This window comes from Scylla paramamosain, chromosome 14, assembly GCF_035594125.1.
Source record: "Scylla paramamosain isolate STU-SP2022 chromosome 14, ASM3559412v1, whole genome shotgun sequence".
Classification (NCBI taxonomy): domain Eukaryota; kingdom Metazoa; phylum Arthropoda; class Malacostraca; order Decapoda; family Portunidae; genus Scylla; species Scylla paramamosain.
Window position 1 is genome coordinate 15,312,423 of NC_087164.1, and position 14,371 is coordinate 15,326,793.

Here is a 14,371-nt window from a genome sequence, read left to right on the forward strand (position 1 = left end):
TGTGTGTATCCAATGTACATCGCTTGCACCATCCGTCGCTGGGTATCTTTGTGTGACCAAGAAGGAACTTAATGTAAGAGCGCATCTTCTCCCGGTACACAACAACGCTATCACCAGGACTCTTCCTTTTCTCTCCTCGTGGCAGTACAAGATAACCAGGTGTGTTGTGACTCAAGCTAAACCTGTAGATCTCGGGATACCAGGGCACTCAGTGGCAAGGCGTGCTGGTTGATTTGCTGTGAGATTGGCTACGAGTTGTGCCGTAGCCTGGGAGGACGAGAACCCTGTGATACAAGATAGCCTGATAAATGTTTCGAAACCTTGCGAATTCGCCTGATAGAGTATGAGTATAAAGCAGTTTGCCGCAGTCCGTATTTTTTTTCATCTAATTGCCTCATTCCGTGACAGAAAGCGACGAGTGTGAGGATTATCAGATTCGTAGATAATTTTGAGGACTTCATTTGATGATTAGCATGATGCATGAGTTTTTAATGAGAAGAAGCCAAGATCTGTGATTTTCTCAGTCTCCAGGATGATGATGATTGAATTAGAGAATGATATGTTTTCCTATGATGGTCCTCCCGTGATCCCTGTGGCCTGGTGAGGGCGACGGCACGCTGGGAGTAAACACATATTTATCCTCGTCTTGCCGCTCTGGATAAAATTCGTTGAAATTTGAGATAATGGCATGACAGTCACCGTCGCTAGACTACTGATATTCCATTAGTTTTATCTGTGCTACCATTAAGCAAAATATCCTTATCATCATTCTTGTGGCTTACGTTATTAACTCACTTATCAGTAACGGTACGTGTACATGCGCCAACCAAAGCATGTCACCACTTAAATGATGCGGTGATAGTTTCACGCTATCGCATTCTTTTGTCTCCTTCAGAGATACTAAGTCCGCCGCCCTCCTCCGCGTCAAAGGATGGATGTATTGTTGCCACACTGCCGGGGAGTTTCGCTTTCCTGCCCCATTGTTGGCGCCGGAGGTGAAGGACTGGCTTGCTGGTTGGATGGCTGGCTGGATGGCTGGCTGGCTTGCTGGATGGTTTGTTGACTTGCTGGCTGAATGGCTGGCTGGGTGGTTGGCTGGATGGGTGGTTAACTTGCTGGTTGGATGGCTGGATGGTTGGCAGGCTGGATGGCTGTCTGAATGGTTGGCTGGTTGGATGCTTGGCTGGCTGGATGGGTGGCTGGATGACTGGCTGGGTGGGTGGCTGGATGGCTGGCTGAATGTGACGTCACGCGCCTTGTACCCTGCGCCCCTGTGTCTCCGCTCCGTTATGACATGCGAAGTAGAGCGCTGGAGGGCTAATGGTCGAGAAATCTCCCTTTGTTTCCCCTGAGATAGCATATCCGATGAAAGACACAGATTTCTCTCCGTTTTTCTTGTCTCTCTTTACGCGCGCCGTGAAATATGTAGCAGGCTGATAGCGGTACCCTTACGTTTGGGGTCCGCGCCGTGGGAAGAGAGAGAGAGAGAGAGAGAGAGAGAGAGAGAGAGAGAGAGAGAGAGAGAGAGAGAGAGAGAGAGAGAGAGAGAGTATTGTCTCTAAGCGTACCTGTGAGTGCATGACGGGATGGAATTGTCTCTTGACTTAGTGAAAACACACACACACACACACACACACACACACACACACACACATACACAGCAACAACAAAAAAAGCCGCAATAACAACATGAAGACAAACTGGAACTATTCAGCGAGCGATTTTTGATATAATTTGTCATGAAACAGGTAAAATATAATTAATCACCAGTATCATATTAACTTAAGAAAAAAACAAAACAAAACAGTAAAATAATTATTTGCGAAGAAAACTTATTAACTAAACACATCATAGGACGCAACATTAGTGAGCGAGACCGTGTAATTAAAGAGGAAAGTCTGAAAGAAGTTAATGAAATGTAAGTTATTATCATATCAAATGCTGTGCGACACATCTACGTATATCCTTCTCCTTGACTTTCGCTCTAAGCTCCACCTCATTACTGTACGCTACCTGCCGCCTCTCCCTTCCTCCTCCTCCTCCTCCTCCTCCACTTCCAACCTTAGCATTCGGTCCCCTTCCCTCTGGCCGTACAAAAACTAGACGCAATGGTCACCTTGCGGGAAGTCGTGTTTGACCCTTAACCCCTGACCCTGGCGCCTCCCCACTCTTCCTCCCTCCTGTATCTCTTCATAGCAGCACTGGCGCCTCACCCTCCTTCAGGCGCGGGGTGGGAGCAGCCGCAGATGTTGAGACTCACCCTTCTTTCCTCTGTCGCCGGTGGGTGGACCTCAAGGCGCTGCTCTTTGTCTCTCCCTGTCGCGTATATATATTTCTTTCGTCTTAATTCTCCAGGCATCCGTCACCTGTGGCTCTACCCTCGGTCCTTTTGCCTTTTATTCTTATCATCTTTTTATCTCGTGATTCAATAAGGGAGGGTCCGATTTCTCAGCACAAAACGGTTTATTGAGCTGAGATTTCTAGGGCTCTAAGTGGCGTCCTTTATATTCAACTCTGCTCCTTGTGTGTGTGTGTGTGTGTGTGTGTGTGTGTGTGTGTGTGTGTGGCTTGTAACGGGCGTGTGTGAGAACCCGGCCTGATAGCCTGCATAGGTACAGACAGGTCAAGGCTGGAGAGACGATCACATGTCTTTTGTTTCTGATTCCACTCATCTTGGCAAGGATAAGGAGGAGCAAGAGAAGATGGAAGGGAAGGGAAGATAGAAGACAGGAAGGATCAAAGAGAAAAAGAGATAAAGATGAAAGTAGAGAAAAAAGAAAAGAAAATGTAGAGCACACATTGTAAGGCCAGAAAAAAAGTGAAAAGTGAAAAGGCTGCGTCACATAAACTAAAGTATACTAATCTTATGAAAAGCCAATAAGAGGAAGAGAAAGAAAAGAAGAAAAGAAAAGAAGAGGAAAGAAAAGAACAAATGAGTGGGTGGAGGGTGGAGGGAATGGAAGAGGGCGGTGGGAGGGAAGGAGGCTCCACAAGGCGGTCAGGGTCGTTTCTTTGTTAACTTCCACAAGGTGACAAAAAGGCAAAGTCCAGTTAGAGAAGGCGGAACCGTGCACATCTTGGGGTTCTTGGTTGCCAGGCTGACAGAACCCACAGCTCGCCACAACCACTCACGACACTGTTGCTCATTTCGCCTCGTGCACAGCCTAGCCTCCTGGAATCACCCGTCTTCTATTTCACCACCACACCGCCATAACGCAACACGACGCCTCTGCCATCACCACCACCACGCTGGCCTTCATCACCCTCATGAACCCACTGCTTCGTCAGAGAGCAACGTATAATTATTGATCCCCATGTCATATTCTGTCTGGTGCGGGTCTGCTGGCTAAAGATGGAGTGGTGGAGAGAAGCGGAGGGATTCGTTTGTTACTACGACCCAGGATAGAAGGATGACGCTTAGTTTGCAAGATCAGCATAAATTTTTCGGTGGTTACTCTTACGGTTAGGTGGTTTGTACAGCGACTGCAGACTTAGAAGAAGAAGAAGAAGGAGGAGGAGGAGGAGGAGGAGGAGGAGGAGATGAAAAAGAAAAATACTTTTACGGAGGATACAGAAACAAAAGTTCATAAATTTGTAATATAACGTGCGATGTAAAAGTTTGCGTAAAAGTTAGAAAAAAAATGTCTTACATAAAGCGATGGAAAGAGTTAGAACGGTTTCCTTTTAGGTTTAAAAGAAAGTGATGATCGTAAGAAGATAGATACGTACTTAAATGGTGAAGAAGAAGAAGAAGAAGAAGAAGAAGATGATGATGAAATAGAAGAAGAAGAAGTAAAAAGAAAAGAAGGGAGGAGATGAGTAAATAAAGAGATAAATAAAAAATAAAAGTGAGTAAGAAAGAAATGGAAAGCAACGTTCAAAAACGGCGTTGGGTGTGGTGGTGCATGAGGAGGAACCTTGAGCAACAGTCCTCCCTCTCTCCCTCCCTCCCTCCTTCCCTCCCTCATCCTTCCCTCCCCCTCCTCTCCTTCCCTACAGCACCACCATCCCCCGTCTTCTTCCCTCCCCGTCACGCCATGCTTGGAAATGTCACTGGAACCGTTTGGCGCTGAGGCCCGGCGCGGGGTGGGTCCTTGGGGGAGAGGGGAATTAGAGGTACCCTGCTGGCAGGCTCACGCGAGGCTGGTGTGTGTGTGTGTGTGCGCGCGCAGAGAGAGAGAGAGAGAGAGAGAGAGAGAGAGAGAGAGAGAGAGAGAGAGAGAGAGAGAGATACTATAGACATATGCGACATGGATACATAAAATACTTTAAATAAGAATAACAGACTATGCTATTCACAGAAAACGTGTTATATGATAAATCGCTTGAGACATATTTCTTTGCTGATAACTGTTGAACGAATGGGAATTTCTATATCTCGTTATATTTCAATCATGAATCATCGACCATTCCTTGCTGAATGATGCGAATAATATTATCCCCAAATCTGGATTCACTTTTCCTCGTTTGGTGGTGATAGTATTAGCATAAAATTCAGCCTCACTTCCATGAAAATCAGAAACAGATGGACAGACTAACAGACAAAGTGGTTTTAGCGGTAGCAGGTTCTGGCGGAACGGTAAATCAGCTGTCATCCAAAAATGTAAATAATTTTGGGTGATGCACGAATGTGAGTGTTAGTTTGACTGGCCTCTTTGCTTGCGTCACTCTCTATCATCGTGACCCCACACACGGCCACCTCATAATGCTAACATAAAGTTCTTCCCTTTCATCATCTGTGTTACTTAGCACACACACACACACACACACACACACACACACACACACACACACACACAGACGCGCGTTCACCAATATATGCATGTATGTTAATGAGCTTAGGAGAAAGTAAACGGTTAAAAACAATGTCACCTTAAGTTATGAAGGTGAATTGGTGCTCCTTTTACGACTTGTGTTCTTGACACTACTACTACTACTACTACTACTACTACTACTGCTATTACCACTACTACAATACATCTATCAATCTATCTATACTAATAACTCTACATTCTGACATGTCCGTTAAATGATAGCAAAAAAAAATGGTTCTTCTGCGTAATTTATGGTTAACCTGTCACGTGACTCCATGGGCGGTGATGGGGATTAGTGAAGGAGATGAGAGGTGATAGGAATGGTGGTTTTAAGAAAGGTGACGGGGGGTGGTGAGAGGTGATGGGTCATGCTTGTGGGTGATGGATAAGAAGGAAGATTGACGGGTGATGGGAATGACAGGCCGTGATGGAGACTGATGGCCGAGAGGTAGAAAGTCTCACTTTCTTCTTTATTATATTTCATTTGTTTTGCATTTTATTATTCTTTCGTTCTTTTCATGGATCCATGTGCACGCCAGCATGAAAAGGAATATCGTTTGAAATTATATATATATTTGCTCTCTCATTGTTATCAGTGTGCTACAAGTTTATCAAACAGAGAGGTTCCTTCAGCAAGCATTCCTTAAGAAAGTACAGAGCAAATCACACGAGAGCAGCGCACCGCCTGCCAGCCGTCACACCTCGCGGCGGCTTGAGCAATACCGTGAGAGGAAGAACGGCCTCTGCAACACCAATTTACATAAAGTGTGTATGTAACCTGGCCATCAGCGGCGAGGCGACTAGCCGGGCCTCGCTCTGCACCCCGCGGCGCCCCTGCTCGACCTCTCCACCCACCCTCAGGCGCCAGCGTTGAACCCTGGGAGGAGAGGTAGCTCGTGTCTGTCCGTTTGTCTGTCTGTCTATCTCTACGCAACAGATTGCGAAGATGTAGATGATAATGACAATTTAGTCTTCTGTCTTTCCTCCTTCGCTCTTCCTCTGCATCACGTGACCAGTTTGGTCTTTCCCCCTTCACTTTGGCCTCGCTTGATTTGTTGCAGCTTCACACGCATCCCACAGTCCTGCACGTCTTGGACAGCGGTTTCATTCTGAATATATGGGAATGTTTTGTCATTCTGGATCTCTCCGGAGAAGTTTCGTGACATATACAGCCTTACATCGCTTTCATTTCGTAATAAGTATAGTTTCATCATCTTCTTCGGTGATACAAGCTCATCTATCAAACTGTTCACGTTGTGTTGCGTTCACTTCAACATAACAAACAAAGGTCGTCGTTGCTTTGATGTTCCTCGCACGTAAAGCTTTCTGACCACAGACAATGCCACCTGCCATGTGCCTTACTTTGTGGTGATGCATAAGGCACAGCTATGATAAAACATATTCCCCAAACGTTCAGAGTTACAGTGCGCACATGTTTGTAAAGATGCTGAGAATGACGTCAGTTGTTAACGCCGAAGGAACAGAGTGTATCTTCAAAATGAGGTTTTCCTTTTAAGTCTTGCAGTTTACTGACTCAAGGAGGAACAGCTGCATACCAACCAGCCTTCATGAATTGCGAAATAGAATTAAGTGTAGGACAAGAAAGTGAGAAAGAAAAAAAAAATCATGAGGTCAGAAATGCTGGGTTGTCAAGCACGGAGATGAAAAGAAAGTCGTACTGTAAAGACTTTTGAAAATCTAACTCTCAATGAAAGTTCAAGTGACAATGTAGTATTAACTAACTAAAAAATCTTACGTGTTTCATACCTTGAGTGAAATAATCCAGTACCAGTAGAGTCATCTCAGGATTTACTATTACTTTCCGTGAGTCTAGTCCTGTCTCTCGGGTAAGGGAGAACCACAGGAAAAAATAAATATATTCACTTCTATTTCCTTTTAAATCACTATATTTTTTGTCATCATACAAAAATAGTAATTTATTAATTCATAAATATACAATATACAATATAATGTATATTGTCCTGCTGAGTGTCGTGGCAACTCAACAGGTGGCGATCATGGCAGTCAGTGTTTGTGTTGTGGTGAGCAGAGGTGCGTAGTGTCACGGGGGACTACCATATTGATCATTAACAGGTATGTAATATGTATCAGATATTGACCTTCACCTTGGCGGACGTGTTCCTGTACTGTCAGAGGCTTGGTATTGCTGTAAAGGGAAGCGTTCAAGTTTAGAAAAGTGTTTTTTTTTGTTTGTTTCACTGTCGATTACGTAAAGTAGGATATTTCTGTGTCTGCGTATTTGTTCATTAGTATGATGATGTGAAGATCCTGTTGTCGTGGTGGGCCCGAGGTAATCTTCAGCATGTATGGAAGAGGGCAAGAGGAACAGGAGGAAGAGGAGGATGAGGATGAGGATGAGGATGAGGAGGAGGAGGAGGAAAACACTGACCATATTCTGAAACGTTCTGGCGTCTGATCTCGATTATTTTAACAGGTTATAGTGGAAGTTACAAGGATTTCCAAGTGTATTCTCGTGATTCTAGTCAAAGTTTGATATGACTCTGCATCATTAATGAGAAAAACACCCACGAGAACCTGACTACTCCTCTCTATGGCCTGTGAAAATAGTCTTATGAAAGAGTTCGAAGCTTTTGAATACACGAACCGAGTTTTATTGCGCAGTACGTAGTTGCAATTTAAATTAACGTCATGTAGATTATGCTGTAGTCTAGGTATTTCTTTGGAGTATAATGCCTATATCTACTGCTTCAATTCATAGGTGTGTTGGATCTTTAACATACCTGAATGAAGGGATAGGTATGAAACTCAACGTTTGTCGTAGTCTGAAATCTGAACCTCTTCCTTCTTCCCTGCCTCCCTCACAACAGTCCCTCCACCCATTGCCTATGCCGACCTTTACCCCACCTAGCCTGCCTCCTGCTGCGCCTTCGTAATCTTCTTTCTGTTGTTCAGTGGCCGTATTGCGGTGGTGGTGGTTGACACACACACACACACACACACACACACTCTCTCTCTCTCTCTCTCTCTCTCTCTCTCTCTCTCTCTCTCTCTCTCTCTCAGTACAATATGATAATGAATTTGGCTGCGGTGCAATGGCCAGACGTTCAGGCATATAATACATTGCATAAGCGCAACAAGAGAGTTCATTAAGGACTAAAGAGTACGTGGAGTCACAAAAACCCAGACTGACTGGTGAGTAGAAAATGCTTGCCAACACAGACGAGAACCTCGCTCCTGAACATAAAAAAAAAAAAAAACAGCAAATCTGATTATGAAACATGCAGAGTGAAACTAACGTGTATGTATGTCAACTATTTTGTTGTTACGTTCATGATAAATCCGAAACTTTCTCAGTAGTGCAAGGCAACAGTTAAAGGTAATAGGATGCTGATGTGTTTGGTTAGAGAATTTTATACAAAACTGAAATTTAATGTCACCTGCATGTGTCAGTCCTGTCAGACCTGCTTTGGGGTACACGGCGCAGATTAGTTCACCGCGGCTCACACAAACACCGCGAGTTTTATGCCAAACTTGAAACCATTTAGGACAAAGCGAATGTTGACACCATTCTCGTGGCGTGGGCCAGGCAGAGAGGGTTGCTACGAATAAGTTGTGCATCCAGGGAAACCTATTGCGGCATTCTGAAGTGTGTTGAAAGAATGTGTGGACTTGAACATATTCGTAGGTGATGAAAGTCAGATTTATCCTTTCGTATACTTAGACTACCATGGATTCTTTAATAGTGTGACTCATGGCTTCACTTCTCAGTGAAATAGGTCTGGTGCAAGTTTGCAATATAGTTTCGAATGACTTGTAATACCGAAAGGAGTGATCGATTAGTCCAATATTTTTCATGCTTATGTTTTAATTTGGCTCAGTTTAATCGTTGAAGGTTAATCAAATGAAGTAACTACAGTTGTGACCACGGGGACAGATGGTTGTGTTATTGTATTTTGGCAAGCTATCGGTCAACACTGTGTCTGAAATCATGCATACAGAACGCTTACCACAGGCCGCGATGGCGAGTATCATTGAGGTAGTCGGTTTCAGTTTGCAAATGATAAGATGATAGATGGTACCTGTGCGCATGTATTATCAATAGTGATAATTTGTATTCCAAAAGCGCACTACATAAACTTTCGAACCACGCATTGACAATTAAGTTGCCAGAGATGATTATGTAACCTTCAGCATCCGTGACCGCGACTGCCGTATCGTCATTAGAAGTCAAAGGGCTAATCACCGGTGTTGTTAAGGAGAAGAATAAGCTCCCCCAGCTGCAATCATGCGCTTTGGTAACGGCTAATCCCTTATGTGCTTGACAGATTCTCGTAAATCTTAAAATTTTTAGTTACTCATTTTATAATAATTTTTTTCAATAGTTCTGTAAGCAAAAGAATACAAAATTAATTTCGTATTCTCTTTTTCTGTGTGTCCAAGCAAATAATTTCTTTAACACTGCTCTATAAATAAAAAGCGACTAGCAGTGAAAGGCTGAAGCGTGATCCCTCGTGTCTTCCCTGTCGAGACACAGTTACTGGCTGGACATTGTGGTGTAGTGGTGCCGGGTTTGAGTCACCAGTGCAAAGCGACGGTCCGGTTTTAAGTTCGTATATTAGTTTGGACAACATTGTTTGTGTGGCCTATATTTTGACGTGAGTGCCCATCTGCTCGTGTGTTTGTCTTTGTGTTAATGCGTTTCTTTCTGTCAGTCTGGTCTTTCTGTCTATCTAACCATCTATCCATTCTCTCTCTCTCTCTCTCTCTCTCTGTGTGTGTGTGTGTGTGTGTGTGTGTGCGCGCGGGAGAATCAAGGCTGACGCAATACATCTGCTCCACAAACCGTTACAACGCAATAAAAGGAAGAAAACGAACTAACAGGAGACTTTACATTGAGATACTTCGTCGCTTGCATATTCAGTCTCATCAAGAAGCAGCCACTTGGAACTCACACAGGCCGGGCTACGTTTTGTCCTGCACAGCTGTTGTTCTAACCTTTCCTGAACCCCCTGCCTGGCTGACCTTCCCGGCGCTAGTGCGAGCCTGTCCGGGGTTAGCAGAGGGCGTGGGGGTAAGGACTTGACCTCTCGGCCCTCACCTCTCTTCCCAAGGGTGGAGTCTGAGGGGGAGGAGGGAGACAAGGGGGGGAGGGAGTTGGGGAAACCCGTGTGTGTGTGTGTGTGTGTGTGTGTGTGTGTGTGTGTGTGTTAGATGCAACGATCATTACCACCACGATTACTAAACATTCAATTTAATCTTTACTAGCTATTATTTATTTTGATTTAAATTTGTTACTCGCCAATTGATCTCTCGTTTATTAAGCTGAATTGACTACTTCTACTACCACTACTACCTCTACTACTACTACTACTACTACTACTACTACTACTACTACTACTACTACTACTACCACTACTACCACTGCTGCTGCCCTTACTACTACCACTATAACTACCTCTCTACTACCCCTACCACTATCACCACAATCTGCAAAATTACCCCAACTACAACCTCGTCCAACCTGCATAATGACCCCGGTTCTATCCAGGACGAATCAGGTGTGTAACAGGTGTGCCGTACCCTTAGGATAACAGATGTGGGCGGCGGCTGGGGCAAGTAACCAACCCCCCGCTACTCAGCCCTACCATCATACTGTCTCGCCCATATGGTGGCAGACAACTTGCAGGGGAGTTCACAGTACACAATGAACGAGTGAGAGAGAAAGGAAGTGCCTGCTGCCTTTATGTATATACAGTGAGGCTGCAAGTATCCCCAATGAGTCCCGTTCGATGAAGATATGTACTCCCTGATACCTGAAGCTGCGAACTAGATTGCTGTCGGCTGTTGAAACTGTGTAGTGAGGCTTCGGTGTGCGTGCTTGTCGGTGTGGGTGTGGCGGCGCCGTTGAGCAGCCCCCGCCCACTGACGAGAAGGGGGGTAGAAGGAGGGGGGGAAGAAGAGGAGGAGGAGGAGGGTAGGCGAAGACAGGTAGGACGAGGGGCGGGACAGGAGGGAAAGGAAGACGGGTTTTGGAAGGAGAGACTGGTGAGGTAAGAGGGAGGAAGAGACGAGGAGTGTGGTGTGGCGCTGTAGGCAGAGAGAGAGAGAGAGAGAGAGAGAGAGAGAGACTGGTGTAAGGAAAGTGTTACCAGCCTGGAGGAGAGGGGCAGGCAGGGAAGGGCAGGAGGGAACGGGAGGGACAGGTCATGGCGGGGAAAAAAATAGCGAATCAAGACTCCTTAAAAAATAGAAAAAGTTGCCAGTCGTGTTTGTAAATGCCACTTTCTGGGTCTAAGAGTGACGGCCAAGAACCTCCTACCCTCCATCTACTTAGGTTTGAGATGTCTATTCTGCTTGTCTGCCTGTCTATCTCTATTCTGTCAGTCAGGTCTGTCTATCTGTCACACATGCAAGTGCAGTCACACAACAGCTGCTTGCCTCCAGCCTGTTGTCGTCCTGAATGGCGCTGGTTACGTCCCTGCGAGCCTCGTTTGCTATCTGTCGAAAGCTGCAGCGAGGAAGTCAAGGTCCACCACCAACAGGTGACACGCGGAGCCTCTCTCCCGCTGTCCCTTTAACCTCCTCGCTAAGTTTTCTCCAGCACCCGCTCCAGGCTACCTACCTCCTCGTCTTTCCCTCTCGTCTTAAGTGGCCTGTCTTCCATCATTTCGTTCTCCCACATCTGCCATTCCGTTGTTTCGCGTGGACTTTCTTTTCATCGTGTAAAGCGTAAAAGGAAAAGTTTACTTGTCATCGTTTTTACAGTGATCATTATAGACGATGTGCGGACAGCTGCAGTGGTGGCACCTGTCACGAGAGGTGCTGATGGGAATTGCAGCGGCAGTTTCTAGTGACAGGGTTGCAATCAAGCACCTTGTTTTCAAAAGTGGTTGCCGGATGTGTGTTAGTAGAAAGGCCGTCAGGAGGCGCTCTTTTCGTAACTTCGGCAATGGCCATGTACGTATTTATGTCGTTGAATTATGGATGGCGCAGTGTGGTGACGCTGACTGGTGTTAATTTTAAACTGTTGTGTATGTATTAGGTCAAATGTTACCCTGGAGCTTTCATACAGAAAGGAACGACGAATAGAGGCGACTCATAATTTTGAGCAACATTACGACAACTGAGAAGTGAATTTAGTGAGTACGCATGAGCATAAGTCTGCAAAACCTATAATAATAAAGTGTGTCCCTTAAACACCACATCTTTTGATGGAATATTTGAAATAATAGCCTGTATGTGGAGCACCCTGAGGCTCTGGGTATCGAACAGGAATAGAATGAGAGTTGTGGAGCGTAGGGCGTCATAGTTAGTGGTGATGGTGGTGGTGGCGGCGGGAAGGGGGCGGCTGAGGGTGACTTAACACTGTTGCAGCAGCCACATTCCAGGCAAGGGAAAGATATCCTGAAAGGAAGTCGCGGACAGGTAAGAGGTGTGGGAACAGAGCTGCAGGGGCTGTGTGGTGGCGCCGTGTGGGTGGCGAGGCGAGGCGATCAGTGACGACGGTAGAGTGAGAGGGACAGACGGGAACAACATTTAATATATATTAAATTTAAGAAAGAGAGTATGTAGACTCGTAGAGGAGAAGCCTGTTTTTATTATCTCCCTTAGATGCTTCCCTTTTCAACTTTCTTTTGGGGCTTCTTAGATGAACCTCTTTCAAAATCAATAGAATGCTGGATGATCCCAGCGAAAAAATGTTAAGTTTTGCTTTTTCATTGCGTTATTTCTTATCAGATGGAGATCATAACTGATTAATTCTCATTTATACTTTTTTCTTTTTTTTTTTTTTACGCAGAGAAGTGATCCTAGATTTATAACACACAGGAAGTCTGAGGAATGTCGCCCCTTAAAGAAGTGTAAACAGTTTTCCTTCATGTTGTGTTGTATTATCTTTGTCTCGGCTAGTGATCCTTGCCGTCTCCCTTGAACACTCCAATGAAGCAAGTTAAGTGCAAGGACACGATCTGCTGGTCGCTCCGGATGCCGCTGGGGAGACAGTGGGTGTCATCCGCCCTCTTGTTATACTCTGGGGTTGCCTGCTGCAAGGAAGCTCTGCACTCCTCCGCCGGTTTTGTTTCATGCACTCATTCGTCTTCTTGAATTTGATTGTTTTTCTTTTTCCTGAGCAGAGTCTTCAGAACTGTCCCGGCTGGTGGGTTCAGTCAGCCACCTTCTAGAGCATACACCCTCCGTCTAGCTCTCCCAGAGTGACCATCCGTAAGAGTGTATCAGCTTAAAATATCAGTAGCTTGCAGCAGAATTCTTCCCTTCCCAAACCTGTCTAATTAATTTGTCTGAAATATCTTTGGCAGCGGCGCCGCGTCATTATCATAACCCGGGCAATGGCCGCACCCACCACCGTGAGCAGCGGCCCTTCATCCCAAGGGTCCGCGTCGAGGAGCGGTTAGGGAAATATTTTTAAAACCGGCGTCATCAAGCCCCGTCTCAGCCAGTGCTTGGTCATGCTGGGTTTATGCCACAGCCGTTAGTGCGAATAATTTTCTTGCTAAGCTCCCTTGATACTGAGGCTTAACTGTGGGGCGCTGGTGTGGGCGAGGAAATGAACACTGCCCACATATTTTTATTTATTCTCTTTACTTAATTTCTTTTCGTACAATAGGAGCTCGACCAAAGAATATAAAGCCTTGAAAAATGTTAAACGTGGTTCCCTTTAAAGTGTGAGAGCTCCAAGAAGTGTGTGTTGATACTCCCTTTTGAAGGCGTCCGTTGGCTCGCTCGTGCTCGTTTGTCTTGCACGATGAAATACTGCTGCTCTGCCGTCACGCTCAACCCTCCCCTGTTCCCTTGTACACACCCCCCGGCAGGAACGGTAACCCCACGCTCATGGGTGCACAGGACGGGCGGACCGGGCTGGGCCAGAGGGCGGGGTGTCCGCTGTGGGCTTTGAGGGTCGGAAGAGACGGCCTTGGTTTGCCTTCTCATGGACCGAAATTTAATACCCCTCCACCTTTTCTTACGTCTTTGTTTTATCAAGTATTTTTCACTTTTCCTTTGCAGTGTATCAGGGAGCATTGGAATTTATTCTCACGCTGAGCTGGCCTACTGGATCCCCTGAATTATCAACACCGAAGGGCGTAACGAGGCCTCGCCACCTCTGCCTCGTCTGCTGTGACAAGGTATGTGTCTGTGATGCGGATCCACCATCACCCTACCCATCGCCCGGCGTGCACTGACCTCACTGCCACCACCACCACCACTACCACCACTCACCGCCTCTGCTTCTCACCATCTTGCTGCTCTCACCACCGTCCTAACCACTACCGGCCTCCACTCAAAAAACTCGCCATGCTCCACCAAGCTGCCGCCGCCACCCACTCGCCTGTCACAATTCCTCTCCGCCCATTGAGGACGCAACACACACACAGCGAGAGGTCATTTAATCGCGCGCCGTGTCTATTGTCACTCCCTTAGTGTGCAATTAACTTGAAGCAAAACTCGTATCGCTAACTGAAGAGAAATTGAAACTCATCGTTACGAGTATATTTTTAGGGCAAGAGTGTTTCTCCATGAAAGTATTTATTTTAATTTTTTATACTTGTAGCGACGCGATA

At 45.8% G+C, this 14,371-nt stretch overlaps 2 protein-coding genes across 3 annotated transcripts in view; one reads left to right on the plus strand and one right to left on the minus strand.

Annotated features, from left to right (window-relative positions):
* The window catches only part of LOC135106932 (uncharacterized), a 46,911-nt gene that overhangs the window by 13,428 nt on the left and 19,112 nt on the right, over nt 1-14,371 (minus strand). The gene's annotated exons all lie outside the window — the stretch shown is intronic.
* Nucleotides 4,024-14,371, plus strand: part of LOC135106933 (tubulin polyglutamylase complex subunit 2-like) — a 42,578-nt gene continuing 32,230 nt past the window's right edge. The window contains exons 1-2 of one of the 2 annotated variants that reach the window (XM_064016385.1): nt 4,024-6,908; nt 13,818-13,936. The gene's annotated coding sequence lies outside the window, so the exon portion shown is untranslated. The remainder of the gene's footprint in view (nt 6,909-13,817; nt 13,937-14,371) is intronic. The other variant, XM_064016384.1, reaches the window with a different exon arrangement.